The sequence below is a fragment of the Triticum urartu genome, chromosome 2A (genome assembly GCF_056163025.1).
Source record: "Triticum urartu cultivar PI428250 chromosome 2A, HENAU_Tu73, whole genome shotgun sequence".
NCBI lineage: Eukaryota > Viridiplantae > Streptophyta > Magnoliopsida > Poales > Poaceae > Triticum > Triticum urartu.
In genome coordinates, this window is record NC_141874.1 from 23,303,680 (window position 1) to 23,309,679 (window position 6,000).

Consider the following 6,000-nt stretch of genomic DNA (forward strand, 5'->3'; position numbering starts at 1 on the left):
TGGATTCGCGCAACCGTTACCCTTCGTGGGTTGAAGTCTCCATCAACGTGGATGTAGGATAGCACCACCTATCCGAACCACGGGAAAAACATCCGTGTCTCCAATTGCGTTTGAATTCTCCAAACCCTTCCCTTTACATTCTTGCAAGTTGCATGCTTTACTTTCCGCTGCCAATATACTCTTTGCATGCTTGATTGAATTGTGTGATGATTGCTTGACTTGTCCTAAAATAGCTAAAATCTGCCAAGAACTAAAATTGGGAAAAGGTCAAGCTTTTATTTGGTCAAGTAGTCTAATCACCCCCCCTCTAGACATACTTTCGATCCTACAAGTGGTATCAGAGCTTTGGTCTCCATTTGCTTTGATCTCCATAGCTTTTGGTGGTCATAGCCTTGGTTTCACAACCTAGGAGAGTATGGCGTCTAGCGAGGGAAATTATCACCGTAGAGGTCCTTACTTTGATGGTACTAATTTTGCTAGTTGGAAGCATAAAATGAAAATGCATATTCTTGGACATAACCCCGCCGTTTGGGCTATTGTGTGTGTTGGTTTGCAAGATGACTTCTTTGATGGGAGAGAACCAAACCATGAAGCTACCGCGGATGAGTTGAAGATGTTGCAATACAATGCTCAAGCTTGTGATATTCTCTTCAACGGATTATGCCCCAAAGAATTCAACAAAATCAGCCGTCTTGAGAATGCAAAGGAAATTTGGGACACTTTGATTGATATGCACGAAGGTACCGACTCCGTCAAGGAATCCAAGTTGGATGTGCTTCAAAGTCAACTTGACAAGTTCAAGATGAAGGATGGTGAAGGTGTCGCTGAAATGTACTCTAGGCTTGCTCTCATCACAAATGAGATTGCCGGCTTAGGAAGTGAAGAGATGACCGATAGATTCATCATCAAGAAGATCCTAAGAGCCTTGGATGGAAAATATGATACCGTGTGCACGTTGATCCAAATGATGCCCAACTACAAAGATCTCAAGCCAACGGAAGTAATTGGAAGAATTGTTGCTCATGAGATGTCACTTAAGGATAAAGAGGAACTTCACAACAAATCAAGTGGTGCCTACAAAGCCTCATGTGAAGCCCCTACATCATCAAGTGAGAGACAAAACTTCAACGAAGAATTGAGCTTAATGGTGAAGAACTTCAACAAGTTCTACAAGAGTAGAAACAAAGATAGAAGCTTCAAGTCAAGGTCCTACAATGACAAAATATCTTCTAGTCGAGAGCGAAACTGCTACAATTGTGGAAGACCCAGACACTATTCCAATGAGTTTACGGCTCCCTACAAGAGAAGAGAAGACTCTCCAAAAAGAAGAAGCAAAGATTCACCACCAAGAGAGAGAAGGAGTAAAGATGATCGTTATGAACGAAGATACTCACGGAGAAGCAAGGATTCGGAAAGGAAGGAAAAATCATCAAGGAGCTACACAAAACGAAGACATCAAGCTCATGTTGGTGAATGGGTATCCGACTCCGACTCCGACAGCCACTCCGAGAGAAGTTATCACTCCGACTCCGAAGATACTCAAGATGAAGGTGTTGCCGGTCTAGCACTTGTGTCAACCAACTCCTACGACATATTTGACTCACCAAATGAAGGAATTGGAAGATGCTTCATGGCCAAGGGTCCTAAGGTAACACACCCCGAGTATGTTGATTTTAACAGTGATGAAGATGACTTGTTAGGTGATGATGATTTGCTTGTTGACAACTCTAGTGATGAATACTATGATGAAACGTCAATTAATCATGCTAATCAAGATAAAACGAATGACAATGATAAGGAGAAGATTGAGGCTCTAACTAAAGAACTAAACACTCTTAAGTTAGCTCATGAAACTATCTTCGAAGATCATCGAGAACTTTTAAGAGCTCATGAGAAGTTACGCTTTGAAAAGCTCAATCTTGAGCAAGAGCATGAGTTTTTAAAAGCAATCAATGATGATCTCCGCAAGAAAAGTTCTTCTTACATTGCCAAGCGTTTACTCTTATCCACTTACATGCCTCAAGTCAAGTCTAGTAACAAGAACAAGAAAGATTCTTCCTCTAGTAGTAACAATGATCATGCTAAATCCAATATTGTTGCTTCTAGTAGTTCTCTTGATTCCACTAATGATTCTCTTAGCCAAGTTACACTTGAGCAAGAAAATATCTTATTGAAGGGAATTATAGAGAAAGGAGTGTACAAAAGCCTTGCCGGGAGTAAGCAATTCGAGGAAATTATGCGCAAGCAAGGAATGCACCGGAAGAATCAAGGTGTTGGTTTTGAACGAAAGTTCAATGCCAATGGAGTTGAGTGGGAAGAAGATCAATACCACAAGACAAAGTCTGTTCCTCAATAAGAGAAGTATGATACTTCCTTCAAGGGGACACAAGCTCAAGATGATCTTCCACCACAAGACTACAAGCAAAAAGGCAAGGACAAGCTTCAAGAGGAAATTGATGCATTTGAAGAAGCTCCTAAGACCTTAGTCAAGTGGATTCCCAAGAGTACTTCAAGTTCCACTTCGTCAAGTACGACTACAACTCCAAGGATTCCCATCAAGATGATGTGGATCCAAAAGAAGAAGAACTAGAGAGTTCTTGAGGGTGACTCCGCCAACATACTTCACTCTTATCATTTTGGCAAGAACAAGTGCAATCAACTTCCACATCTTGCACTAGTTCAAGGAGTCACAAACCCTCTTGTTGGTAAGACAAGGGACAAGGTAACCTAAAAGTTTTCATGGACATCATCTTGTGTGTGCATCACTCTATGTCTATGGATATCCTTGTTTGTTCCTTGTGGGACTAACCCATGTAGGTATTGAAAGTACAATTCACTCAAATGGATAGCTCCAAGTGATCTACATCAACATTGAGCATCCACATCTTCAACATCTACATGAAGTCATCATCGACAAAACCCAAGGTTAGTTCATCCCTCTTAGGGGGGATATCACATGTAGGGGGAGCTTTACTCTAAGACTTGAGCTAGAGCAACTCTAAAGATGTGAACACAACAATGCTTTATGTAAAAGTGGTAACCCCACTTGAGCTTAAACGATGAGTATGACCTATGATCAAGTGTTATCACTTGACTCCTAAGTCAATATACTCATATATAGATGACCTAGTCATCGCAAATTGCTTGATAGATGCTAGAATTGGTTGTGCATGCTTTGTCACATATTTCATTTGCCATCTTATTGTGTGAGCATGTTGGTTGCATATTTTACTCATTCAAGGACATCCACTTGTTGTTTTGATTGTTTGGTTTTATTTCTTTTTGCCAAGTGGATGGACAAGAATGCCTAAGAACCTCCTCTAGCTATCTATGCTTTTCTCGTCTCAAACTCTATTCATGCTACATCACAAAATTTGATCAAGTCAGATTCGAACCACTCTGTGTGAGGAGCGCTCGGAGTCCCCGATTCGTCATAGACTTAAACTTCCAAAACCTCTTTTGATTCTCGGTCTGACCGATTCCCCACTTTTGGTCCTACCGAGATCATTAAGTTGATCTAGGTTTTCGATCTCGGTGCAACCGATTTGAACTTTTCGGTCACACCGAGTTGCAGTAACTGCTCGCAGTTATGCATCTCGGTGCCACCGAGTTGTTCCACTCGGTCACACCGACAGGGTCGGGCTATATATAGTCATGGGCAAAAAATTTGGAAATTTCTCCGAACCCCTTCGCCCGCGCGATAGCCTGCTCTGCCAACTTGGTCTCCGGATTGTCTCCTCGCCGCCAGCAGCCTCCTGTCGCTGGTCTCCGTCGCCGTCAACGGGAATTCTACCCCGCCGTTGCCGCCGTAGCGAGTCTCCGCCGCACTAGGGTATGGACTCGATCTTTGTGCTAATCTCCAATCCGATTCCTAGCACATTGTGATCATCATGATTCTTGCCACGTTTGATAAACTCCTATCCAGTCAATGAACTCGTAGATTAGGTTTAATTCGAAAATTTTAGGGTTAGGTTTCCGCCGAAACCATCTCGGACCCACCGAGTTGAAAAACTCGGTCCCACCGATTTGGCTTATGCCATTGCACAAGTGAGACTCGGTCTGACCGAGAATTACTTATCGGTGTGACCGATTTTGGAATTCTGTGAAACCCTAGCAGTTTTGGTGCCACCGAACTGTGACTCGGTCTGACCGAGTTCACTAGTTTAGGTTCCAAAACTGCTTCGGTATCACCGAGTTTAGAAATCGGTAGATCCGAGATGCTTTCAGTGGGAAACTAAAACTAAGTTTTTGGATTATTCTTTTGCAAAAATCTCTGCATTTTGTGATGCTCATCCACTCTATCTCATCTATAACCTATTCACAGGGTCAGCAGTCAGAGTTTGCATCATGTCAGACCAAAGTGATAGCCAGAACCTGTCAGAACAGCAAGTGCAGCTGAGTGAGGGCACTAGTCCCTCAAGTTCCTCAGATGATGGCAACAGGAGCACCCCTAGCAATCTGCCTAAGGCTGCCACAAGACAGAGAAAGAAGAGAACCTCAGACTCAGAAGATGAGGATTATGTGGCAGAAGAGGAAGCAACCTCCAAGAGAGTTGAGCCAGCATAGGGTACAAAGCCAGGGTTGAAGTTCAAAAGGCCAGCAGGTAGGCAGCCTATGTCAAAGGCAAGAGCTTCAACTGAGAAGCCCACTCCCATTGAGCCAGTTGCTGCTGAGGGCAAGAAGAGGAAAGAAAGGGTGAAGAAAACTGTAGCCAGAGTGCTTGGCAAAGCTTCCATCATGGATGAGGAGGAAGAAGAAGAGGTGGCTGCACCAGCACCAAAAGCACCCAAGCTGATGGGTGATGCCATAAGGTCAGGGGCAGCTGCTTCCAAGGCCAAGCCCGCTCCAAAGCCCAAGCCAAAGAGGAATACAAGAAGCATCCCAGCTGCTGAAAAGAACAAGGCCCCAGTGCCTGAAGCTGCAGAAGAAGAGGAAGAGAATGTCCTCAGAAAGCTCAAGCCCAAGATCCCAGACCACAACGATGCTCATCCTGTGGCTGAGGATATGAAACTCAGGAGAGATTCAGGGCTCCGGAAGTGGAGAGAAGCAGACCCGTATGCTTCAAGGAGAAGGACTGCAGTGGACTACAGGTTTCACACCAAGGAGCAGCAAGACTTCTATGAGACAGTGCTGCTAGACAAGAAGCCCATTGTCTGTGACATGAGATGGGTCGATTGGCAATATATCAAGGATAACGAGGAGTACTTCCCTGGAGTGCAGGATAGCTTCAAGGCGTGTGGAGTAGAGGACTTTGTTGGGCAGAAGCTCACAAAGTGGAACGAGGAACTCATCATGCAGTTCTACTCCACAACCCATTTTTATTCAGATGGTAGGATAATTTGGATGTCAGAGGATACGAGGTACCAGTCCACGGTTGCTGAATGGGCTCAGCTGATAAATGCCCCAGAAGAGCGAGCAGATGACTTGGACGTTTATGCTAATAAGAAGATGGACCACAACTCCATGTCCAACATGTACAAGGAGATTCCAAATGAAGCACTTGACACTTTCAAGTTTGGCTCAGTACATTATCTTCTATCAGGGCTGCCCACTATCAACTGGATACTAAGGCACACCTTATTGCCCAAGTCTGGAGATCACAAGATGATCAGAGGCCACGTGATCAACTTGCTTCATATCTTTGACGTGCCTCAGAAATTCAAGGTGATGAGCCTAACGGTAGAGACCATTAAGAGGACAGCAGCAGACCAGAAGAGGAGCTGTGGATATGCCCCACAGATTCAGGAGCTCATCAACTCCAAGATGGGCACGGGCATATACCTCTTGGACAAGGAACACATGCCTATCCGTCCGGACTTTGAAGATAACCAAGTGGTCATGACTGAGAATGAGCCTTCATCTGCCCAAGCACAAGCCAAGAAGGAGAAGGCTAGGAAGGAGAAAGCTGCCAAGATGCCTACTCAAGCGGAGGCATCTGAGTATTTTTTGAAAACCAAACAAGAGCAGCTTGGTTACTTGATTGCATCCACCCTGCGGATT